Source organism: Herpailurus yagouaroundi, unplaced genomic scaffold, assembly GCF_014898765.1.
Source record: "Herpailurus yagouaroundi ecotype Mexico unplaced genomic scaffold, PumYag 250, whole genome shotgun sequence".
NCBI lineage: Eukaryota > Metazoa > Chordata > Mammalia > Carnivora > Felidae > Herpailurus > Herpailurus yagouaroundi.
In genome coordinates this window covers 16,499,384-16,526,303 of record NW_024412467.1, presented here as the reverse complement: position 1 = coordinate 16,526,303, position 26,920 = coordinate 16,499,384, and the positions used below count along the sequence as shown (strand labels likewise).

The following is a 26,920-nucleotide window of genomic DNA, read 5'->3' as shown; positions in this document are numbered from 1 at the left end:
GGTCATCTCAATGCCAATGCAAATGCGATATTTACTTTAGAGGTAAGATAGTACCAAATTCTTGAGTGTTGGATTGAATTATATCACTGAGCCCATGAATATTCAGCAACAAAAGAAAACTCCTGAAAAACATGTTAGTCAATCTCTACTCAACACATAAGCACACACACACGCACACACACAGACACACATGCACGAGCGTGCAAACATACACATCATGTTATATAAGTGTTAGAATGACTCGTATGTTGAATCCATTACTTAATGCTTACTACTCAGTAAGATAAGTTCAATGGCAAGGAAAACATATATGAAGCAATGAGAGCGACAAAACACTACAGACTTCCATTTAAAAACACTGAACAGGGGCGCCTGGGTGGCGCAGTCGGTTGAGCGTCCGACTTCAACCAGGTCACGATCTCGCGGTCTGTGAGTTCGAGCCCCACGTCGGGCTCTGGGCTGATGGCTCAGAGCCTGGAGCCTGTTTCCGATTCTGTGTCTCCCTCTCTCTCTGCCCCTCACCCGTTCATGCTCTGTCTCTCTCTGTCCCAAAAATAAATAAACGTTGAAAAAAAAAAAACCACTGAACAACTTATATGCTGAAATAATGTAGTGAGAGACTCCTTGGATTAAGAAATACACTGTGGATATGGGCATCTTTCAGGGGCCAGAAAATATTGCTTCTCTTAATTATGCCACTTCTTTCATTGGGACCACCAATTCCTAAAGGAAACACACAACAAAGAAAAGTGAGTTTTTTTGTTTTTGTTTTTGCTGGTCTCTGTATTGGTTATTCAATTCACTGTCATAACAGCATATTAAATATAAAGGTAAGTGAAACTTGACCGATCACTTTATTCTTTCATCCAAGAAAAACTTACTGAGCACTTAGTAGTTCAAAGTATAGTATTACGGAGTGGGGAGGGCAAAAGTAAATAAAGGAAACAATGAGTCCTGCCCTCATAAAGCTTACATTTTAGTGAAGGGAGTATAAATAAAAGTGGCAGGCTTAAAAAAAAATCAGAAAGCTAAAAAAAATCAGTAGGGATTTTTATTAATTTAGTCAAGTGAATGACAGCTAAATAAAAAAAATTACCATGTCATTTGTTCAACTATATTTGAGTTATCAACTTGAACTAAGGATCTAATGAAATGTAGCTTAAGATGCAGAAATCTAATTGTATACATTTATTCCTCTTCAGTATATTTTGTGCTCATACAAGTCTTTCATAGAATTTGTTTTACTGAACTGCCCCCCTTTTTTTCTGGCCTTCTTTATACTATAACTGACAACACCATAGAGACCTGGCCTTCATCACCACCACACCCCCATTCTCTTTCACACCATGTTTTCAACAGCAAATATTTACTGAGCACCTAAATTGTGCCCAGCCCCCTTCCAAGTTCTGTTAACAGGAAGGTACGCAGGAAAAATTCTCGGTCTACAGGTAAGCCATGTTGTAATGGGGAATGTAGAAGTATGCAATTAGAATATAAAACTGTTGAGTGAAAGCAGAGGGAAGGTCCTGGTGATCAAAACTCTAACGAATTATAGTTGGAAAAATGGAGGCGAGGAAGGAAAAAAATCATTGATCGTGACATTCAAGTCTCATCTTAAAAGGCGAGTTGAACTGCCTGAGGTGTGCGTGTGTGTTAATTTGAGCTATTAAAAGGTGTTTAGAATCTTTATTCAATAATATGATATTATGTTGGTTGATCTGCCTTCAGTAATAGCCAAAGAGGATGAAAAATATAGACAGTATATGCATATGCTAATTTCAGCTGATAGAGGGAACACCTTGTGTGCAGTCGGCTTGTGTGAGACTGAAGATACCATCATATTAGACAATGATTAAAGCCCAGAATCGGAAATCACCAGGGCCAGATGTGTTCATGTTTCCTACTTATAAGAATTAGTTTTGATACTTCTATAACATTGCTTCCTGTTTGACAGAAGTGGCTTTTAAATACCTGTTCACCCTTCGTTAAAGGTGCAGAGAAAGATCAGAGCTAGCCGTCCACTGTATGTATTGGTCTATGGTGAGGCCAAAGATTCCGCACGATGCAGGACTTTTTATGGCCCATCTACCCTCTGATGGTTCACTGTCCATTTGTGATCATAAATCCCACTCCAAATCTTCAGTTGCAAGAGAGAAAGGTAACCGAGCAAAAAGAAAAGCGCTAACATAAGAACTGAAAAGTTCCTGTGCTCCTTGATCCCATTAGAAAGAGCTGAGGTACATGCAGGGAACCCACATCTGAGCCAGCCATTTGGGGATTGATTGTTGTGATCTTAGAACACAAAATATATGCTCTGCAAGCCTACTCACTTAAGGGACTTTATTTTTATTATTTATTTTTTCTATTTTTTTTTTCTTGAAGTTCCTTCTTAAAAAATACGAAATGTTTCAGCTACACGAAAAGGAAAGGGCATTTATTGAGAGTTGGTCATATCATGTTCTAGCCAGTGCCCTTATTCCCTCCAAATGAAAGAGTACCACTTATAAAAGAAAGTAAACAATGGTATCCTAGCCTTCTGCAAATTCCACAGTAGCCAAGTATGTTTTTTCTAAACTATCAAAGACTGGCAAGATTCTGCAGTCTCCGAAAAACATAGTCGAGATGATCATGACTTCTGGTTGTGGTTACCAGTACTGACTATTGACTTACAGTAAAGTACGTGTTATCAGGCAGTAGGTTGAAAAGGAAGGTGGACAAGTCATGCTGGCTGGCGCCACCATGAAGCGTTAGGAAAACAAGAACAAAACAGCGCTCAGTGACTCCTACTTAGTTGATACACTCACATACAGCAGAGTTAAATATCTAATCAGTAGGCAAATAATACCTTTTAATTTTAATGGATTCTTTTCACTTCTCTTGATTTAATATCAAAGGAGTCTTCCGATGTACCATCCATTTCGCTTATATGCTCCTGAATTGCTGTGGCCACTTCCGTGGGGATAAACCTTAGGCCACTGATATCACCAAACACCTGAGAAGTGGTGATAAAATGGCACATATTAACCTACCATGTTTAAAAGAAATATTTAGTAGGAATGAGCACATGCTGTGACTTCCTTCTTACCCCCTTAACCCCCAAGATTACAGCCTGGAAAATCCCCTGAAATGCCATATTGTTAACCTAACTCCACAGTTTTAACAGAAGCTTACAATTTAGGTTTTATCGTTCAGTTACACTTCTGACTTCAGCAATCATTGTATAACACACAAAAATGTCAATTAAAATTTGTATAACATTTGTTAATATAGAGCACAAGGTCATAATTAGTGATTAAAACACATTTGGAAGGTGGATTATCTTAATTCTATGAAAGCCAAAAATGCCAAAATCAAATACAAGACAGAGATATTCTTTCTCTTTCCTTCTTTCTTTCTTTCTTTCTTTCTTTCTTTCTTCCTTCTTTCTTTCTTCTTTCTTTCTTCTTTCTTTCTTTCTTTCTTTCTTTCTTTCTTTCGCCTTTAATAACTTTTGTGTGATGAAATGGATCAAAAACAAAACTGTTTTTGAATGGGGGAAAACACATGACAACATTCTTTTTAATAGGAACTCATTGTCCCTAGAGAAACTTTCTGTATATACAAGACTAGAAAGCATGCCAACATCCTGTTTCACTTGTCATACACAGTTTGGGTTTATTCCTGGGCTGTTTATAATAATCATCAATTTCACTGACTTCATATGTCTTTCCTACATCCTGAAGGTATCTAGCATTTCCAGGCATTCCGCTGAATGATCGGTTTCCCTTAGAACTAACGGCCTCTTGAACCAAAGGCTATCCTGGTTAGAAAGGCAGAGAGCCACCTCTACATCTACCTTGGCTAAATGGATGCATATCTCTAGATAACAAAGAGGATATCTGCTTATTTGACAAGCTCTTCTTCTGGTTACAGAAGCCATTTTTTCTCTTTTAGCTAGAACTACTAGTTACTACCAGTAACTACTCTAGAACTACTCTTCCAAATCCTAAGGAGACTATACATCATATAGCAAGCCAATCAGAAAGCTGTTTTCCAGAAATGGGCACACAGATGGGTATAGAGGGGAAACCAGGGCAAGAAAATTACCTTCCAAGATAAGAAGTATTAAGATCGGAACCTAGAGTTATGCTACCACACAAAAAAGACAGAATCAAGAATGAAGCCAACATAGGCAGAAATAAGGGAAAGACAGAAAGGGAGAGAAGAAAGAGAACGAGAGAGAGAGAGATCTGATAACATCCTTTGAACTCTCGAATTCAGCCATTCCATTAGAATATCTACTGTAATTCCCACTTATGTGAGTTAATTAGTACCTTTTGTGATTAAGCAGAAATAGTTAGGTGTTTGACATATACACCTAACTGGTTTGACTAACCAGGTTAAGAAAAATAGATATCTTTGGACACCTTGATTTTTCCTGTCTTTTTGAGTCTCTCTTGCAGACCTTCTTAGAGTCCACTTTCCCCATTGGTACCTAAACTTTTGTGGTCGTTTTCCATTATTTGCTTCTTCATCACCCTTGTTAACCAGCTCTTATATTTATTCTTTATTCTACATCTCTCTTTCTACTTCTTTGTAGATGATCTTTAGAAACCTGAATTTCTCGGGAAATATTTGGCATCACAACAGCGCCTATCGACATGGCATATTTTCTTTCTTTTCAAGACTGTTTCTTCTTTTTTTTTTTCTTTCAACGTTTATTTATTTTTGGGACAGAGAGAGACAGAGCATGAACGGGCGAGGGGCAGAGAGAGAGGTAGACACAGAATCAGAAACAGGCTCCAGGCTCTGAGCCATCAGCCCAGAGCCCGACGCGGGGCTCGAACTCACAGACCGTGAGATCGTGACCTGGTTGAAGTCGGACGCTTTAACCGACTGCGCCACCCAGGCGCCCCTCAAGACTGTTTCAAAATACAAGTCAGAATCACCATTAGAAAGCTTTGTCCATGTTTCTTGAGATATCTTCCCTTTTAGATCTTCATTTGGTGGATGATGCCAATTGTTGTCAGAACTTCTGAAAGGCACATTCCTAATATCAAATTGGGGGGCATTCAGCCTCCACCAGCATCAGGAATAACAAAACGACAAGGTCCCTCTCTTCTAAGTTTCCTATAATTTACAATCTTTCTTTGTGGATGAGAATTAGATTCAGAGAAACAACCTCAATCATCACTTTGTCTTCTAAGGAATGAATTCTTGGGACATCTCTGTATTCAGTGGTATGGCTCCAGCCATAGGAATTCCTTGAAGAGTCCAGAGCGTGTGGGTAAGAAGGAACATGTGAGTAGGAGGGGTTTTGTCTTCTGGAGATTTGAGGAATGTCTCCAGTTATCATCTGGACCCATTATCTGGAAGTATCTCTCTATCCTGCTGCACAATGGCAGGACCATCTACCAGCAGCAGGTAGATTTCTAGCTCGTATTGGTCCTTCTCACGTGCTCCTACAATTTTAATAGTTTTCTTTGTATTCATCATGGAAGTGTCCAGATCTACCTCTTTAAATGAGTTGTATGTATTGTGTGAATATATATGCTTTGGCCTGAGAAGTTGGGGAAAAGGGAATAAGAAGATAGTTAGCTTTGAATGTATTGCTAAAGAAACCTGTTTGTTGTCACTTCTGAGTAAACTGGCGTGCAAGTCAGGTGTCTTTCCAATTGCTGCAATGTGATTTTAGAGTGGTTTTAGGACATTTTTAATTTGCATCCATCTGTATAGAGTCATTTATTTCAAGTATTTGTTCTAGAAAAATAAGTTAAGAATATAATCATACTTATTTTATTTCATGGGCTTCATTGATTACTGGGAGGAAACATTGCTACAAAATAGATATTACAAACAAATGCAATCGCATAACAAACCAGTATTGAAATGTGCCATGCTTTGAAAATACATGCTAGTCATGTATCATTTTTCAAAGGCGGAAAGTGACCCTGAGCTGGGGTACCCATGTGATCTCTTATTTCAAACATAACACTATCTCACTAAGTTAGAGAAAGTGAAATTTGTGTGACTGTGGCCAAAAAGATTACCAAAATGTTGGACAAACTTCATTCCGTATAATTGTGGGTATTTTTGTTCATCTTTTCTGGAGGGCAATTGGGATCTATCTATCTATCTATCTAAATCGATAGCAAATATACACATAAATGTCTACCCTTTTAAATTGTCATATTTTTGGCCTAGTAGCTCCACAGGTCAGAATTGGATAAAAACAATTTCTGGTAAACTATATGGCTGAGGTTGAAGCTATTAAGGACTTGACTAGCCACTCGGGCCCCCATCCCCTGGTGTTAGAAATTTCTGACGTGAACAAGCAGCGTTCAAACATGGGATATCTCGGTGCCATTGCTGGGCAGTGTGGCTGGCGGAGGGTTTCTGCAGAGACAGACGAGGATGTCTCAGGCCTCACGGAGCTAGCGCTCCACAGTGATGCCCGTGAGTGTGCAGACAATGGCACATGTGAGTTCCTTCCGTCTTGTGTTTGAGACATGACTGGCCCTTTTTGGTATAAAGAAGTCCCTGGATTTCTTTAAAAAATGTGTGGATAAACCAGGCCGAAAGAAAGAGATAGTAAATTATCTGCTAACAAGGGTAGATACATCTTCAAGTGTCCAACTGGACAAATGAAGTCAAGTTTATTGGCAATATGGCTGGTGGAATGGGTCATACCTAGCTGCCAAAAAACACACCGATAAAGCTTCAGTGAGAGGCCATCATAAATATAGTAAGGAAGACGAAGCCGAGGAATAATAACCTAGATACACTATTCCCAGATAGGTTTTGATTTAATTTGCCCCCTTAACGCAGGACTCATGTATGCAGAGCAGTAATTCACCGACTGAAGCAACACAGCAATATTTGGAGGCCTAGTTAAACCTATTATGGTTCTGTACTGAAATACAATTTTTTCTCCAGCAGAATTCAGATTGCTCTACTTGGAGAGCAGCAAGCTGAACTAGGGGTAAAGGGCCTATTAAAATCGATTACAACTGTAGACTTCAAAAATAGAACAGCAATAATAGGACGCTCTATAATAAGTAATAGGGTGAATCAGCATTGTTGTAGAGAAAGGATGTTTTGCATTTTGAAGAAGGAGAACGTTGATGTTAATTTCCCAAGCAGTTTACCAAAGGCTGACAGGGGATTTATTCTCTGGGACTTAGCAATGATGACCCTGTTGGTCACCACAGCTGTGAAAATTATAAGCCAAAGCACAGTCTCCTTTCATTTTTGCAAGAGTGTACTTTACTTGGTTGTAAAATATTCAATGTTCTTAAGATTAAATATCTGAATATTGCTTCTGAAGGAGCCGCTGTCATCTTAAATCTAAAGTCTAGTTTGTTTACTGGCTGTATTTTATATCCTTTAGAAAATGACACAAAATGGCAATAAAATCATTGTAAGTATTCTACAGGGGAATATAAATGCCCTTTGGTTACAGTATACATACCTTTATACATAATTCCAGTTTATTTTCCCTGGAATTATGTTAAATATGTAAAAAGCCTTTTCTCATAAAGGTAAAAATGCTAGATGTTTCCAAGTTGTAATTTAGCATTAGTGTCAGAATTGCTTCAGAAAATAAGCTACTGTTACTGTTTCATTTCTTTTAGGTGTCATTCAGCATACTATATGTGATTTTGCACATAAAATAAGCGTATATGATTTTATGTCAGTGTTTAGAAAATGTGAGACTGAAAATAATTTATTGGATACAAACATGTAAAAATAACTGACGCTACGCCGCTGTTTTTTTTCACACCATTTTAGCATATGATCGTTAGGTAATTGTTTCAGGGAATTACAGAAGAATTTGTCACATAAGCTATTTAGGAGAAACCATAATACTTCTATATCTATGCATTCTTAGAGATCAGAACATTTGTAGATAGTTTTTAGGTTAATATTGGCACAATTACAAGACACACCAAAATATTTTCATAATATTTCTATATATAGATATAAGGAAAAATAATTATGTTGACTGTTTTGAGTTTTTTTTTCCATGAGTGGATTATCTTGAAATAGTTAAGTAATTAGTATTAACCTTATCAAATGGAGTCAAGACAAAAATCACTGACTAGTAGTATCATGGCATAGTCTAAAAATGCTCCTCTCAAGCACTGACTTTTGTTTGCATGGATTTAAAATGTATTTTTAATGCAAAACTCAATTCGTTTCCAAACATGGTAACAGGATTCAGAAATAAAGAGAAGTATAATTTTTTTCACATTTCCCCCTTCAAGATATGGTTTTTCAAATCCAATTGAATAAGAGAGAAAAATGTTCAGAAGTAAAGGTGAATATATTTTTATGGAAGATAAAACATTCAATCGTAATCAAGTGTGCAATAAAGATTTAATTCTTTGCCTTTCTAATATTTCTATTAGACATTTAACCATTTGTTAATTAATATGTTAAGGCTTATTTTTAACACTGATTCTTTATACTTAATATGTGTTCTAAAACATTTCCTATGATTTAGAATCCTGGGGATTCTTTTCTCCAGTATGTCAGATGTATTATTTCTGATAGATATATGAATATAATAATGGAATGAATCTTTTCTATGGCTTTTAAAAGTTCTAATAGTTTGAAGAGTTTTCAAAGGAGATCAAAGATGCTGAAAATAATTTTATGTGTATTTTCAGAAATATGTATCTGATCCTTTTTTTCTTATATACACAAAAAATATGAGGTCTGTAAAAAACAGAAATTGTTAATAAATGATGGTCTCAAATTATAAGTATAAATAAAATATAGGAAATTTGATAGTTTATAAGATAGGGCAAGAGTGGTTATTTCAGAAAAGACATGGAGAATCTCTAAAATGTTTCTAAATATCATCTTGATATACAATAAATAGAATCAGAACAGTTCTTCATGATTTTCTGTGGAAACCAAACATGGCTATACTAGCATTAATTTAGTTACAAAAAGTTAATATTTTGACCTTATTATTGAAATAGCTTTTTATAAATCTACTATATCTGTAATGTATTGTATTGAAATCTGCTGTATTTATTTAAAATTTAAAATGTGCTAATTTAAAAAATGTTTTTTTCTCTTACAGGTAACCAATTATATATATATATATATATATATATAGTAAATTAAGCCTGATGTGAGAATTGTCTAGCTTAGTTTTGTGAAAAACAAAAAACCTCATAGCAAGTTATACTCCCCCAATTATTATGGACAAAAATCACATATTTTGACACACACATATGGGAATAATAATTTTATCACATTTTTCAAATAATACAACTCATATATATATTTAAAAGATTAGTGAATGTGCCTACTCAAGACTTTTAGTGTTAATTAATTAGGACAGGAAAATGTCTTATAAATAATATTATATTCTAATACTAGTCTGATTTTTTATTTCCTCTTTGCTTTTACATCCTGATTCTTTTTTAGTATGTTTCCTATAATAGGGTCTAAGTTTTAGATGCTACAAAATGATGACCCTCTACAGTTTGCAAAAATAGCCAATCCTTCTTGGAGAAAGAAAAAGACAAATATCCGGACCCAATTTTTAAAAAATTCTAAGTGGAGACTCTTAAGTTTGAATTTGAAAACCAGAAATAAAAGACATTAGTGTCCTTGACATTTTGAACAATATTTCATGCAAAGCCACAACTATTGCTATTATTATTTCATTTTAAGGTACATTTTCAATATTGTCACATAAGCAAATGTGCCCAAAAGACTAACTGCATCTTTTTATTCAAGTGTTGTGCAAAAAATGTAAAGTGGTCCAAATTTAGGGAATGAAAACATGACTTTCTCCCATTTGCATGCATAAATTAATTTTAATATTTCTTTAGGTGAATCTAAAACTGTACACAATAAAAACGACAAACTGCACGAATGTTTTCTTTTTTCCTTCCCATGTGCAATGCCTTTTAACAAAATAAAAGCATGGATGGAAGAAATCCCCCTGAAAATGAAAGCTATCATCAACAATGTATACATTTAACGAATATATTCCAGAGACCCCCCAATTTTCTGTATTTTCCTATTGATTTCTTTTCCACATTAGTGTGTATATTTCTCTATCTCATACACTCTGCAAATTGGTCATTGTAGTTGATGAATGTGGGAATTTTGAAATTCACTAGTCTTTCCTGAAGGATTTGAAAATATGAGTTAAAACTGAAAAGTCTCAATTATATGAATGATGTTTCCCCATGCAATTTACTGATTCAAGGACCAAATTCAAGTGGTTCCCCCACCCCTCCACTCTGCCTATTCAAAGCATTATATAGATTTGCAGGGGACAGTCAACTTATCTGCGATCTTCTCATTGAGACTAACAAAGGTCCAGTCCCAACACCTACTCTTTGCACTGTGTGGTAACTGAACTCCATGAGCAGAAGAAAAGCCCAGAGCTGAGTAAAACTCATCTAGTAACAAAACTGTGTTTCCATTTTTCTTTTTTGCCTTTCTTCTCCTGCTGCTTTCTATCAGCAGAGCACTTAACAATCATTAATTGGTTAATGTGTTATTTAGGCAAGTATTAATATTCTCATTTTGCAGACAAGGAATCAGGCTTCCTGCTGTGTATCTCCTGGCCCTGGGTAAGGAGCTCTTCAGATGGGAGATTCAAAGTAGGTGAGCCCGTCCTCCTGAGGCCCAGAGACTTGCCCGAAGCGGCTCAGCTGGGTCTCACAGAGCCTCTGTGAGATCGCCGAGTTCCTGACTCCCACTTCTCCGCTCAGACCACCGGGCGACACTGCCTCTAATGACCAAAAAAAAAAAAAAAAACCCTTTTCCCATCCCACCCCAACCAATGCTCCAAGGACTTTCTTAATTGCAGCGGATACCCTGGGATCGGGAAGCTTATTTGTGACTTGATGAATCTGTACTAGTCTTGCCTGGGTTTCTAGGTTTTGTAGCATTAAAAACTTTAAAGTAACTTTGTACTTAAAAAAAAGAAAGAAAGAAAAAACATGCACACACAGGATAGCCTACCTATGGAGTAGAGATGAAGCATTGATCTCTGAGGGTCTAAGGAATCACTGAGCTCAGAGGTAAAGATAAAAAGAGAATTAAAGAGAGGTGCTCATCGACAGACAGAGCAATGACCTTCTGCACAAGTGTGTGTGTGGGGGGGGGGGGGCACTTTACTCCTTAAAGCAAAATATGTAGAACACAGTAAGAGCCATGTCCTTATGGGTGACAGGTCTGGATGAAAAACAAAATGGTGAACACAAATCCATTGCAAAGATCCTTGGTAATATAACTTCTATTTCAGATGTGTGAAATCTGACCTCTTTAATGTAGAACCCATTCTGTTCCAAAAACATGACTTTCCATAAAAATAAAATCTTGAAGATAATTTGTTCAAACCCAAATTACTAGGGTTTTATTGAGAGAAAGAAAAAGGTTAACATATGACCTATATTTCATATCAGGATAAGGAGAGGCTTTGAAATCACTCTTATCACCAGTTAGAGCTGTGTTAAATGCAAAAGGATCTTACGGAACTAGAAATTCTATTTAAAATGCACCATAGGGGTGCCTGGGTGGCTCTGTCGGTTGAGCGTCCGACTTTGGCCCAGCTCACGATCTCACAGTTTGTGAGTTCAAGCCCTGCGTCGGGCTCTGTGCTGACAGCTCTGAGCCTGAGCCTACTTCTGATTTTGTGTCTCCCCCTCTCTGCCCCTTCCCTGCTCATGCTCCGTCTCTCTCTGTCTCTCAAAGATGAATAAACGTCAAAAAAAAAATAAAAAATAAAATAAAATCCACCATAAAACCTTTAAGACTCATGTTCAGGCTAGAAGGCTGAAGCAAAATTTCATCCATTTTTATTTTGTTTTTTGCCACATCTAGATTTCTAAATAAATGAGGCTCAGACACAGCTACCTTTTTCTTCCCATAGCAGAGTATCCATTAAAAATGTGGTTTGGATCTCACAGGTATTTGCAAGTGGGTCTAAGTCATTTCCTAAATAGAAGTTCTCTCAATCCACATAATGTGGGCGTTAATGGAAAGGATACCATGGTGCCCACTTATGAACCTTGGAGAACCGTTTGGCATCCAGGAAGTCAATGCAATTTAGTAGATTTCCTAGAGCATCAATACCACACTTAGTATAGAGATAGGGAGCTCGAGGGTAGAAGTTAACTTTATCTGAGTAGGTGACCACTTATAAACCATAATTTTAAAAGTCAAATAGATTTTTCTTTAATCCAGAAAGCATCATCTACCTAGATGTTGATTTTTGAAATTTCTTTTCAATGCATACATCTTTGGGAAAGAAATACACTAATTTCATCTCTCACTGAGGTTACAAAAGACCGGTCTCAAATGCCCTCCAACTTCAGGTTTTATAGCTCACAAAGCCAATAACACACCTGGAAGTAACCTGGTGAGGGTGAGGAGAGGTAGGGAGGAAACTAAGACGATTGTCAGTAGCCGGCCATGTGGCTGAAAGAAAATTTGTCTAATATTCAAGTTGCTCCACAACTGGTACTGTTTTATGGTTCCTGTCCTCTTAGGAGACAAAATTTCATACTGGAAACAAGTTTAGAAAAGCTAAATAAAATCTAGTACTCGTGCTAAGTGTTAGAGAAGGTGCAAGGGGATAGGTCAGTTTGAAATGGGTTTCAATAGATTTCATAGAGCCAAAAGCAGGAAAAGCAAAGCATGAAGAAATAAGTGGGGAATGTCTAGACTGCAGACCCACTAGTAAGCAGGACCTTGTGCATTCTTTTCCTGCATCTGCAAAAGAGGGAGAGCTGGTTCAGCATTTGCTAGAATCTCTGCTGGGTACAGGTTCGCAAATGCCGGGGTGGACTTTTGCATCACCCATGCCACTCTACCGTTACCACCACATAATGCAATAGTGGCAAAAACACAGGCTAAGAGAGTCAGATGTGCCCATGAGCCCTATTGCCTCACGATTCAATCCTTCCAGAAAGTGACTTCTTTTTTAGCATAATGTTGCTGTTAGTACTTGGGGAAACAATGTTGACCAGTTGAATGAATTTAACACTGCATGATCCATCATACTTCGGCATCTTTATGTTACACTTTTTTAAGAAAAAGAGCTAAAGGTACCTTGCAAATGTGATCCCGTTCATCTGCCTCAAATCTCTATGAGGCAGGGAGCAGACGTATACATGAACCCAGTTTTACAGATAAGAATGTAGGCAGAGAGGAGTGAGGAATGACGAAGGCAGGGCTCTGGAGCAAATGCAGAAGTGAGTGAATCAAAGGGTCCTGATGATTGCTCGGCTAGTGAGAACGCGCCATCTCGCGCGGGGCCTTCCCGCTCAGGTCCCAAGGCCTGCAAGTGGCCACAAGATGGTTTGTAACAGAAGCACAGACACCCCTGGTGTCCTGGCTTCTTTAGGTCTTTCAGTGCACGGTGTATGCACGTATCTAAGCACACACCTGTGCAAAATAAAAACAAGCAAAACAAGAAAAACAAAACAAAACAAGAAAACACCAAAAAAAAAAAAAAAAAAAAAAACCAATTAAACCAGGGCAGTTTTGCTCCATACGGAGATTTCTAAAGCAAATGCTTCAGAAGTCTAAAAAGGACCCTACAGCAGCCCTTGACCCAAACCCACAAAGAATTCTATCACATACATTCAGAATCTCCCTACCTGTTGCTTTGCTCCAATAGGCACAGTTCTGTCATTTCCCACCTCAGTAAGGGAGTGAGGAGGTGAAGCGATCAAGAATCCTGGGGCACGTCTGTGCTTTTTCCAAGTACAGTCTCTATGTGAGTCGCTCAAGTACCCAAACACTGTGGTGGGTTGGGATTGTAGACACGAGAGGCTCCCTATCTGCAAGACTGCTCTCCAAGCCACGTGAAATTTCCTCAAGGTTATATTCAAATGAATTTTATGAGGACAGGCCTTCATCAACTTTATAATAAAAACAATGGCCAAAGTCCATAGGGAAAGGGTAGTGGGAACAGAAATATTCTGCAAATTCTTACCAATTAATAGTGTGGCACTGTTAAGTGATTCGCATGCCAACACGTCCAGGGAACCAGACATGAAATGTATCTAAATTTTCCTTCTCCTGTACCCTTTATCTCCACCATATAATGGGAAATTCATTCTGACTTCGGAATTCAGTAACACTGAGGCAAATAGGGCTGAGCCTCAGGTTTAAACGTGCCATGAAATTTGGATTTTAAGAATGTGGTGCAATGTGAGAGATTTCTTTTTTAAACTCAAGTTAGCTCACCTAAAGGCTCTGACTTTTTAAGAGAAAACATGACTTCAAGACCTTTGCTACGTGCTACTTGAACGTTTCTTAAAATTTAAGGGTGAGCACCTAATGCTTTAAGAATTTTCTCATGGAAATAGTATGAAATGCCACCATTTCATTTATTTTGTGTGAGAGAATTTCAGCCAGGGACTGTGTACTTTCCTGAGAAATTGAAGTGTCCATGGACTCAGAGAACCCCTCTTTATCAACCTGCTGATATTTACGAATGTTAACTGAGTCAAAGTTGGCGTAGGCTGAATCCTGAATTATTTCACTTGATTTGTTTCCATCTCTCTCCCACACAACTATGTGCAGAAACAGTTTATTTCCTACATAGTGCCTTTATTTCTAAAGGAAAACACTGAAATAGATCATCAAGTCTATTTGGGGTATTAAAAAAAACATTAATTACAATATGCTCGCAACGTAATTTTGCAGCCCTTGAAATCAAGTTTTAACACACACACAAACATATACATTCATGCACTGAAAGTACACAGCATTTGCATTAAAATATTTTCATATGTACGTACCTCAACAATGGCACCACTGGGGAGTCTGAGAAAATGGCGGTACAGCTCTTGGAATCCACTGGGATAAACGGTGTATATAGATACATGAGAAATAATATCTCCTGGACCAAGTGCAGACACAGAAATTTCATTTTGCTTTTGGAGGTCACAGCTGGAGATTCTGGACTTGAAGCCATGGTTTTTCCAGATATAATCATACACTGCCACCTAGTGAGACACAGAGCCCCCCCCCCAACCCCCCCGGCCCCAGAAATGAAGAGAAAAAAATTAATTAACTTCTGGCAAGAGCATAACCAATTTTAAATGATTTTACAATAAATCCGTAGGTCTCTGCCATCTGCAATGCCTGCACTCCATTCCATGCATATTTTTATGACATGTATCTAAATAGTGTAGATAGACAAATCCCCGGTGTGTGCTCCATAAAGTTAATTCTAAACAGATGAAGCTGTAATTGGCTCCCATATTAACCCAAAGTAGGAAGATCAAGCGGGATGTGACAATGACAATGTTGATTAAAAAAAAAATGCTTACGAATGGCGTTACGAATAGGTGTTTGTGCATTCTCATCCAAAAGAAATCCTTGCTCATTTTTCCTTGTTCCCGCTGTGCTAAGTGCTAAGTCTCGGCATCATCAAAACAGTGGACAAGATAAATTAAAGATGTGTTTTGCTGAACTGCACAGGGCAGGATTTTTGCCTACTTTTACATTTACCTACTATTTTGCCTTTGTAATGATCCCAACTGTTGTACTTACTGGACTTTTTTTTCTGGTAGGATTTCTCAGGTAACAATTCTATTTTCTGATACGATGTACCTGTGGGGCCTTCATTAATATTAACTGAATTAGGAATGAGTGGAAAAGACACTGTTTTATTGCTTGTGTAAAATATCGGTGATGAAGGGGAGCCTGGGTAGCTCAGTTGGTTGAGCATCTCTGACTCTTCACTTTGGCTCAAGGCATGAACTTGCAGTTTGTGAGTTCGAGCCCTGTATCAGTCTCCGCGCTGATGACGCGGAGCCTGCTTGGGATTCTCTGTCTCCTCTGTCTGCCCCCTCTCTTTTTTAAAAACTTTAAAATATTGGTGATGAAGATTAGACTGTACCATTATAACATTTGTTTGTGGCTGATAAACCTTCTAGTCTCCAGATATCTTATCATTTCCTACACCCATTGAGCTATATAGATGCTTTCTATAATTTCCAATTTTCATATCTGTAGATGCCATAATTTCAGAAGTAGACAGAGGAAAGTAGTCAATGGATTTCTTTCCTCACTGGTTTTTTTCTGAGGCAGGAAACATTTATCTGTTTTTTGCATAAAGTCCATAGCAAACGTGTGCTCCAAAGTCAACTCCTCCTAATACGTTTCACAAATACTTTAAACACTCAGAAATATGTAAAGATATAGCAAACTGAAAGAAAGTTCTGGCCAATTACTCGTTACTTCAAGTCTAGTGATTCTTTTTTCTTTGAAACTAAAAAGGCAAGATTGAAATCTGTATGAACAGGTACAGAAGTGGTAAATGGCTTGAATGAGAAAAGATCAAGGTCTATTATAATTAGAAACAGGAGTTTACTGAGGATCCGTTCTAAGGTTTCTGAAAAAATCGAAATATGTTTTAGGAGCTAACAGTCTAGCAGGAATTCATGGTAAGCATACATTTAACTCAACTTTAGCTGTGATGAGTACACAGAAGGAACCTTATGGAGGAAGTAAGATTTGAATTGTATCTCAAGACCCTCGCAGGATTTCAGTAGGTGTGAAAAGAACCATAGGTGTTTCTCGCAAAGGAGCAGTAGTCCTAATGGTACTGATATGCAAACGTGCACGTTGGACTCAAGGGCCGATGAATGGTCCCGTGGATTGGATTGTAGCAGGAGTGTGAGGGCCAGGATATGAGGCTGGAAACATCATCTGGGATTGCAAAGCTGTCAGACGCTGTGCTAACATATTTTGATTGTGATTCGTAAAGGGGGGGGGGTTGGAACAGAGGAGAGGCCTGATTTGACTTGTATTTTACAGGAATAGAGCTGAAAGCATCAGGAAAGGTAGACCAGAAGGACAAGAGATTGGAGATCATCCCACCCAAGATAGATGATGAAGGCTGGCATTTGGGTTGGATTGAAGACAGAGTCCATGATTTCTTTTCCAGAGGTAGACCCACCAGAGTTTGGTTGCTAGGTAGATACAGAGGTGTAAGTGAAAGAGAGGCCTCAAAGCCTGAGACCCCACTGGCCAGTGACCCCACTGAAATGGGGCCATGGTGAGTGAGCACGTAGTGCAGCTTTGGTGGGGGGCGATAATCAATTCATTGACTATCTCAAAATGTATGAGAAATTTGTGAAACTATGTCACAACTGTGGTAGCAACTATGCAAACACAAATCAATTTTTATAATTCATTCTTAAATGTGCGTGGTCGCCTGGTGAGGATGGTAAGCCACACCACACACCCCCAGGGAAAAATCAGGACAGGAACCATGAGAGCCCGCCCTTCAGGCCCCTAAGAAGTCTGTGCAGGTTCAGCACCGAGGCCACCTAGCTCTCCGCCCCGTGCCCACAGCTCCAGGCCAGGTATTACATACATCTCTCCTTCTCTTCTTTAAAGGCACCCATTCACTGATGTTTCCCAGCCTCTGGATGTAAAAGATGGAGCTTTGGGAAAAGCAGAATACAATGAATGAGACGGGAACAAGCATGGCAAGTCCGGGAAACCCATAGAGCCTCCGCGCCTTCCACAAAGTACCGGGTGATACGGGAGTTAGATTGGAGCCTTGATAGATGAGAGCCTCTCTGTCTTGGAAATGCAATATGAAACGAACCCGTGTGGCAGTCCTGGACACCGTTTGTCCACCTACAGGTCTATGAAGATGTACACACATTTGCGGAGCAGCAACTCCTACTTTGGAAGCCGACTCATTTCAAATGGTAAGTGATCTTCAGGATCTGGGCAGGAAAACGTACCGAGGAGATTTCTTAAATAGTTTTTATTCACTTGGATGACGCACTTCCTTGGTCCTCTCCTTTTTAACCATTTCTAATCCTAGGGAAGAGAGCATAAGTTGCTCTCTGCCCCGAGACATCTTTGATCTAAGTGTCTAGGAAGAAAGAGGTAGGTGGACTTGAAAGTAAGTCAACAATATTTAGTGGCAGGTCTTAACATGGGCGGTTAACACGCACCACACACGCACACACACGTCTGTATGTATATTTTTATTTAACGTTGCAAGTCTGCCAAATTGGTGTATTATTCCCTTTTTCTAGATTAGGAAACTAAGGCTCAGAAATGTTAAGCAACTTGTCTGGAGACACAGTGATGTGATGATATTTACTAAGAGATAATGCTTATTCATTATCCTTATTCACCTCAGTTAGCCCTACACTCCTAGCTTCTCTCCACAACTTTACTTATTCTCTCCCTGGTGAACTCGGAACAAGAAATCAGAATACCGCCCCCCGCCCCCCCCCCCCCGTCCCGTCCCTTTCGTTCTGTTACATCCAAGCTGCCTCTAGGAAGCACTCATATTCTCTGCCCATCCATAGTCTAGGTTTAACAAGAGTATGCTCTTCTGAGATCGACCTTGCATTCCAACTCTGTCTCTTGTCGAGTCTCCTTCCTTATGGGGTGATGCATTAACAAGCCCACCTGGCAGCTGATCTAGACCCGTATCTTCCAAATGGCTTTATCAGTGATGAGGCTGGCATATTTGTGGCCTTCGGTCTGGTTCCTGGGTTTCCTTAATTTTCTCACATAGCTCAGATGGGGAAAAGACATGAGACCCCAACAATAATCAAGTCACTCTGATATTTGAACCCAGGTTGGTCTCACTCCGAAGCCCGTGCACCTCTGATTACACCGTTTGATCACGTAATACACTACTATCTTGGTGTGTTCGCGTGTGGCTGCAGAATGGGGATGTGTCCGAACATGACCATGGACGCGGAGTTTTCCCTTGAGTTAGGTGCTCGTCTGGAAGAATCCGAAGGAAGTTGGTTTTCGGTTTTGCTTTTTTTTTTTTTTTTAATTTTTTGGTTGTTTTTGTTTTTGTTTTGTTTTTGTTTTATCCTGGGTGGGAACTCTATAAACACCCTTTTTTGACTCAAAAAGAGTGTGGCACAGGTCGTCACGAAAACCAGGAATAGAGGCAGTGTCAAAAGCACTGCGGGCATCCCCCCCCTCTACCCCTCCCCCGCTCATGTCCTGTCTCTCTCTGGCTCTCAGAGATAAACAAACATTACAACAATTTTAACAAAAGCACTGCGGACATTAAGTCTACTATACCCCGTGGAATTGTCTTGAGGTCCTTTGAATCGAAGATCAACCAGAAAAAATACCAGGGTGTGTTATTCTCCCTTCTTTTGGACCATAAAGTTGTAACACTAAAGCAATTGGGGTTGTTTTTAGGATTTCTAGCTAGCGGTTCTTAAGATAGGATAATCAAATACCTGTCAACAGCAAAGCATGTGGATCAGGTTAAACCCCATTATTTTGCTGTATGGGTACACGCTCCTTATGGAAAAGAAGGCAGAGCACAGCAGAGGTGAGGGAAAGAGACCCATAAAACCTCACTAGAAATGGTTAAGAATCTGAACCAGATGTTCACGCCGAAGAGAATATTTTCGGTTACCTGCTGATATACTGAACATTCTCCCATTGGCCATGAACGCATCCTACCCTACGGGTAATTGCTTTATATTCTGACTTACAACCAAAGACAGCCTGAAGCAGTTGGGGATGCTTAGCTTTGAAACCTTCTTAAAATCCTCCCTAGGGTTAAGAAAGTAGGGCAAGGTAAAAAAAAAAAAAAATTAAAAAAAGAAGAAGAACATGGATTTTTACAACGGGAACTAAATCTGAAGAAAGGCAGATCAGATGGATGGACACAGAGGTGAGGAGTGATGAGGAAATCACCATTCGATTTTTCTTTGGTCCTTTGGCTCAAGCCTGAATAACCTACGTGAGCGAACGTGATTCTTGGCGACTATGTCCTCTTTGACTTTTCGCTCTATTTCTTTCAAACTAGCTGTAGAGTAACAAGCTTCTCAGCAAACTGCCTTTTGATAGTTGATAAATATTCACGTGCAATATTTCTCATTTGATTTTTTTTCAGACCATGAAGGCAATCCAAATAGAGGAAGGGAAAGATTTGTTAAGGCAAATACCAGACAACCTAGACATTCTTGCCTAGGGTAGGTGAGGGATAAAAGGAAGGAAGCAGGATATGATTTTTCTATAAAGTGCATTTTCTATAGATACCTTTGTTTTCCATTTCCTAGTGAGGAATGGTTAAACTATTTGGCAGTCTGAGTAATATCCCTGGAAAATTGGAGTTCACTCAGTATTTCTGGAAATGATAGGCCAGAAGACAGCTACTGTGCCCTACTGAGTCTGAAGTGAACTCTCCTGTCATCTGAAATCTCTTTCATAAAACCAATTGACTCCGTCCCTTCCCTTCCAGGACAGCCCAGGAAGTACGCCTCTGAAGAGCTCAATCTGGACACACAGTGGCTTAGAAGAACCCACAAAATGCCAGACCCGCAAACTGTAATCCTTAAATGAAACTCATCGCTCAGCAGAAAAACAAGTTAAGGGCGGTAATTCAATGATAGACGAAACAGGCCGGAACAGGTTCAAATGCTGCATATTTCACAACAGAGCTTAATTAAAATAGGACTATGAGGCTGTTAATTGCATTATAATAGTTCAGCATGAAATTAGGTCTGATGTGAATGTCCTTATAGTGGATTTGTTTATGTTATTATAATTACACAGTGGTACATACACTTACTGCATAGATACATTTTTAACAGGCCGGCTCTTGGGGGTGGATTTCTTTTCTTTCCTCACTGGAATTTGCACTCTATTTACAAGTGTGGAAAGTCGGCAAGAGGGAACCAGGGTCAGGAAATTAGGTCATACTGGATAATCCATTTGGTCTCCTGGGTATTTAAAGCTTAGAACTCCAAATAAGTTGTGTCTTGTTGATGGTGATTTTATTCACCATTTCATTGGGAGAGACTATGTCACTAAAAAACTAGGTCTCAGTAAGATGGGTGTTTTGTGTTGTCTTAGAAAGCAACACCTTTCTTGAGAATCAATGAATGCAAATGTCTGACTAAATGTGTCTGTAGTACCACAATATCATGTTTTCCAGTGTAGATTTTAAAAAATGGCAACATTTCCAAGATTTGGGTCTAGTAAAAAATAGTAATTCTGGTTCACAGGATGGAAAAAACATGGCAGGACTTAGTTTGGTTTTCCAAATATAAAAATGGATTTACATTTTTCCTTGATTCATCCGTAGTTTCCACTTTCTGGACAGAGACGTACTTGGCTCACATGAAAATCTCACCTATGACCTTGGCTTCAACACTAAACGCTGAGATACTATCAGCAGTTTTGGAAGCAAATATTACACATTTGGTAATGTTTTCAATTTTCATCGAGATCTTTTTATTTCCCTGCAAACTATAGATCTCAGCAATTTTGCAAGTTTCTTCATTTTGTATGTTGCTTTGAAATAAAAGGGCAAAAAATTAATAGAAGATTACCCATAAATAAATTAGGTAAGCAAGACGACTATGCCTTTGTTGTTTCTTTCTTTAACACGGCCATTAGGAGTATAGAAGGAGCACTTAAGTAAATTTGAATCAATTTAGAGAAAGGTAATAAACTATGTTGCACTGCCAGAAAGCCATACTTCTGAACAAAATTACCTGTGCTTAATTTAGGTAGAAATTATGCAATTTGGGAAAGCTAATATATATCTTTATGTGCCTGTATACGCATTAGATAATCAGTTTTGCTGTTGGGAATATCTCTAATGTTAGTAACCCCCACAATTTTATATCTCGTATCTGTTCGCAGATATGTGTGCTTTTCATAGCACTGCTGCAAAATTCTTAAGTAAGGCGCGAGGAGGCCACAAAGAGCTTCTGGTTCTGACATGTGTCAAAGGCCTTGGGAATGGAAGTAAATGAAAGAAAGAGTTACAGGTCATTTCATGCAAGTAGAAGGTCCCGGGTCTTAGCAGTGTTCCCAAGGTTTCTGTACATATGTATGCCAGTATTGATAATAGCACAGATGCACCTACTTGGGAACAACTCCAGATTTGTTTCAGAGAGCGTGCAAGCATGGAGCAGCTCCCCGTACCCCCTGCCACCTCCCCGTCTCCAGTCCCCATCCCCGCCCCCCCCCCACACACACACTCCTGTCTTTGCACTGTGCATGGGAACCGCTGGCATAGGAAGAGAGGACTATAAGGTGAAAACGTTTCACTACAAATCTGACATCAGGAGCGGAGATGAGATTCAAAAGATGACAGAAAGGAGAAAGGGAAGGGAAAAAGCTAAACTTTGCTCCAGCCGCCAGCTGCTTTTGGAGATAAATCCTACAGGTGGCAAATGCATTTGTTGAAGAGGAAAGCACTCATAATGACGTGGCCAGCAGTATTTTCCATTCATGTGCTTCCCTCTTTATAGATACAGAAAGAAAAAAAAACCTTAATTTTACAGTCAGATTTCATAAAATATATAAACCGTGGCCAAAGAATTGCACAATATACCCAGATCTTCAAATTTAAAAGGAGCCTCTTTTTCTTCCCTTCAATGCCACCAAGAAATGACTTGCTCTTTCTTTCTAAAATATTTATTCCACCAGCACCCCTACCTTTGCTTTGATGTGCTGTGAGCTCTCTATCAGCAAATACTCATCTAAAATCACCACCACCATACTGGTGACTCAGACTTGGTTCTTATCCCATACTTTTGGCTTCATTTTCTCCAACAGTAGAAAAATACCAAAGCGTAAGGCAAGCAAACAATAGAGGGAGAAGTTGTCTGTATGTGCATGTATGTGTGTGTATGTTTGAGTGTTTTACTTTACATTCAGGGTAAGTAACCCCCAAAGTTCAGTTGCTCAAACATTTTTGCCTTAACTGAAATGAACAAAACTATACAAATTATCATTTTTCTTATATCCTAACGAATTTTTTCCCCCTAAACCTTAGTTAGGGAGTATAAATTGGCTGAAAATCTAGGAAGGAGAATTAGCAGCGGCTAGGGTGAACTTACCAAACACTGAGCATGCTCCTGCATGAGTTTTTGCAATGGCTGTTGCGTGAATCTTTCCAAGATACCTAGTAGCACACTCCATTCCTTTAAAATGCTTCTCACATGTCACCTTATCAGTGCATCTCTCCTGACCTCGCCCCGTATGAAATAACATTTGTATCCTCAGCCATACCTTGTGCTTTATTTTCAGCACCACACTTACTGAAAGTATTACTAGCAACCACACTCTAGATTTACTTGTTTCTTGTCTTCCTGCACCCAAATGTAAGCTTTGTGAGAAAAAGGGAATAGAGCCTGGTTCAGAAGGGGCCCCACATATGTATTCGTCGAAGGAACACGTACGTGAATTAAGTGATTTGAATTGGTTCAGTGTTGAAGGCACCCGGTTTTTGTTTTGTTTTTGCCATGCCTAAACATGCCTCTTTAGCTCTTTGAAGCTGCTGACATTGATTCATTTTGGCCAGATCCAAAATGGATATGCAAAACAACAGCTCTTGTATGTAATTAAAAAAAAAAAAAAAAATTCTAAGACCACTCCATCAGAAGTGTAGGCAAGGTGAACTCTCCACCAGCTTCCCACAATGCAAGTTGTAATTCCTTATTTCCTAATTTACTGAAGTTTTTTCAGCTGCTATCTTATCATATCATCCACCCACTCCACCCACAAGCCAAAGATTGCCTATGTCATAACTCTCCTGGAATAATACCACTTTGCACGCATATAAACCTTTACTCCAAAGCTATTATATGATAATTAATTGTCTTATTAAACAGCTCAACAAGTAAAGAAATATTATTTTGACTGGACTAATAATGGTTTAATGGCATAAAAAAGGGACTCTATTTAATTTAATATCTTCCTCTTCAGGACCAGGGAATGTTTCCCAATTATTTTTCACAATCATAAAAGAAATCGGTGGGTATCATTTGTGCTTTAAAACTAGGTCATTTTCATTATTCGACAATGTTTTTGAGTCCCTCGTTCAAGCCAGATGTTGTGAGATATACAGGTTAAATTATATCATCTTGGGTTCCACGACATTTACAATTTAGTAAGGGAAGTGAGACACATATATAAATAATTCCCATTTACAATGAAGTTTTTTTTTTTTTAATTTTTTTTCAACGTTTTTTATTTATTTTTGGGACAGAGAGAAACAGAGCATGAACGGGGGAGGGGCAGAGAGAGAGAGGGAGACACAGCATCGGAAACGGGCTCCAGGCTCTGAGCCATCAGCCCAGAGCCTGACGCGGGGCTCGAACTCACGGACCGCGAGATCGTGACCTGGCTGAAGTCGGACGCTTAACCGACTGCGCCACCCAGGCGCCCCCAATGAAGTTTTTTTTTTTTAAGTTTATTTATTGATTTTGAGAGAGAGTGTGTGTGAGCAGGGGAAGGGCAGAGAGAGAGGGAGAGAGCAAATCCCTAGCAGGCTCAACAGTCAGGATCGAGCCCATCTAAGGGCTCATGACCTGAGCCGAAATCAAAAGTCGGGAGCTTAATTGATTACGTCATCCACGTGGCCTACAACTAAGAAGTTTTAAATGCTCTATGAGAGATTAAAAATTCTAAAAAAAAATTGAAGAGGCATAAATCATGTCTGGAAGTGATGGAAATAAATGACTCATTCTGGAAATCTCCCCTAGGCTGAGATGTAGAAGGAAGAGAAAAGCTATATATGGAAAGATACAGAATTTTGTCTTGAAAAATAAAAGAATGGGAGAAATTGTCACTCATCTTTCAACCAAACTTCTAGTTTAATGACTTCTAGTGAGTCTAAGTTTCCAGAATATTAACACCTTTTGAGATTTCACGAGATTTTTGTCAACTGCTGATTTCATCCTCATATTTACCATCCTCCCCCACCCCGTCTTTTAATGTAGTTCTCTCTTTGAGCATGAATTTTCCAGGGCAGAATAAAATAAAAAAGGAAAACAGCGTATTGAAAATTGATCACAGCAGTAACTATTTGGGAAAAGATCAATTAAGTATAAGAATTATAGGGGCGCCTGGGTGGCGCAGTCGGTTAAGCGTCCGACTTCAGCCAGGTCACGATCTCGCGCTCCGGGAGTTCGAGCCCCGCGTCGGGCTCTGGGCTGATGGCTCAGAGCCTGGAGCCTGTTTCCAATTCTGTGTCTCCCTCTCTCTCTGCCCCTCCCCCGTTCATGCTCTGTCTCTCTCTGTCCCAAAAATAAATAAACATTGAAAAAAAAATTAAAAAAAAAAAAGAATTATAAATAATACTTATTTAGGACTCATTATATAAAAGGCTCTGTTCGAAGACCATGGAGGAAGGGAAAGGGGAAAAACAGTTACAGAGAGGGAGGGAGGCAAAGCATAAGAGACTTTTAAATACTGAGAACAAACTGAGGGTTGATGGCGGGTTGGGGAGAGGGGAAAGTGGGTGATGGGCATTGAGGAGGACACCTGTTGGGTTGAGCCCTGGATGCTATACGGAAACCAATTTGACAATAAATTATATTTTAAAAATAAACAAATAAATAAAATAATAAAATAAAATAAAATGAAAGGCTCTGTTCAAAGCACATTCATTCATTAGTTCATTCATTCAACCTTCCACTCAAAATCTATGTACTCAAATCTACCTCCCACCAGGGCAATATGGACATATGGAACTGAATGAATAAGACCAAGTCCTTGCTCTACTTCAAACGGCACGCCAGGGAAGAGAAACATTGGGTACGTAACTGAATGTATCATACATGCTATGGAGGAAAAGGAAACAGGATAAGGGATGAGGCAGTGGGGTGGAGTGGGGAAGGTAGAGCTACTTTTTGCAATTTTTTTACTCAGAGCTTTTATTTCATTTGGGGAAAGCCTCTCTGGGAAACAGACAGTTGAATAAATGTGAATGAAGGGAAGGTGTGTCAGTCATGGATGTAACTGGGAGACTAGCGTAAGACAAAGAAACGGCAAGTGCAATGGCTGTGAGTAAAGCACACTTGCCTTATGTTCAAGAAAAAGCAAAGAAACCAAAAGAACTGAAACAAAGTGAGAAAGGGGAGAAATAGGAGGTCAGATGGAAGTGGTGGGAGTCCGTGGCGAGAAGCCAAGTCTTCAGGGATGTGCAGACCCCTAAAGAATGATGGCTTTTATACTAACTGGATTGAGAAACCATCGAGCATTTGTGAACAGAGGAGAAACATCTATGACATTATAGAGAAGGACTCACTCTGGCTGACACTGAAGGAATAACTCAGGATGGGGAAAATGCTATGGATTGAATCCTGTTCCCTTAAAGTATATTGAAGTCTTAAATCCCAGTACCTATGACTGTGAACTTATTTGGGAATAGCCTTTGCATTCCATCAATACAAACTCAGTAGCATGAGCCCTAATCCAGTATGACTGTGTCTTTATAAAAATGGGGAATTTGGGGCACCTGGGTGACTCGGTAGGTTAAGTGTCTGACTTCAGCTCAGGTCATGATCTCACAGCTCGTGAGTTCAAGCCCCAGGTTGGGGTCTGTGCTGACAGCTCAGAGCCTGGAGCTTCAGAGCCTCAGAGCCTGTCTCTGTCTCTCTCTCTGCCCTTCCCTCACTCCCCCCCCCCCCGCTTTTGCTGTCTCAAATATAAACAAACATTTAAAAATTATTTTAAAAAAAGGGAGGGGGAATTTGGACAGAGAGAGAGATGTGAACACACAGGGAGAATGTCATATAAATATGAAGGCAGACATTGAAGTGATTCATCTACAAGCCGAAGAATGCCAAAGTTGACCAGAAAATTGCTAGAATCCAGGAGAGAGGCATGGAACAGATCTTTCCTCAAAACTGTCAGAAGGAGGGGGGCGCCTGGGTGGCGCAGTCGGTTAAGCGTCCGACTTCAGCCAGGTCACGATCTCGCGGTCCGTGAGTTCGAGCCCCGCGTCGGGCTCTGGGCTGATGGCTCAGAGCCTGGAGCCTGTTTCCGATTCTGTGTCTCCCTCTCTCTCTGCCCCTCCCCCGTTCATGCTCTGTCTCTCTCTGTCCCCAAAAAAATAAATAAACGTTAAAAAAAAAAAAATTAAAAAAAAAAACAAAAAACTGTCAGAAGGATTCAATCCAGCCAA

The 26,920-nt window shown here is 39.3% G+C and overlaps 2 long non-coding RNA genes across 2 annotated transcripts; one reads left to right on the top strand and one right to left on the bottom strand.

Moving 5' to 3' along the window:
• Positions 1 to 576: 576 nt before the first annotated feature.
• Positions 577 to 14,974, bottom strand: LOC121020559 (uncharacterized). Its single transcript, XR_005786190.1, has 3 exons — positions 14,772 to 14,974; positions 2,846 to 2,992; positions 577 to 723 (listed from the first exon to the last, which is right to left on the bottom strand). It is a non-coding gene; the product is annotated as an uncharacterized LOC121020559 (long non-coding RNA).
• Positions 14,975 to 15,903: 929 nt separating this feature from the next.
• On the top strand, positions 15,904 to 21,354 carry LOC121020531 (uncharacterized). Its single transcript, XR_005786180.1, has 2 exons — positions 15,904 to 17,702; positions 20,234 to 21,354. It is a non-coding gene; the product is annotated as an uncharacterized LOC121020531 (long non-coding RNA).
• Positions 21,355 to 26,920: the final 5,566 nt, after the last annotated feature.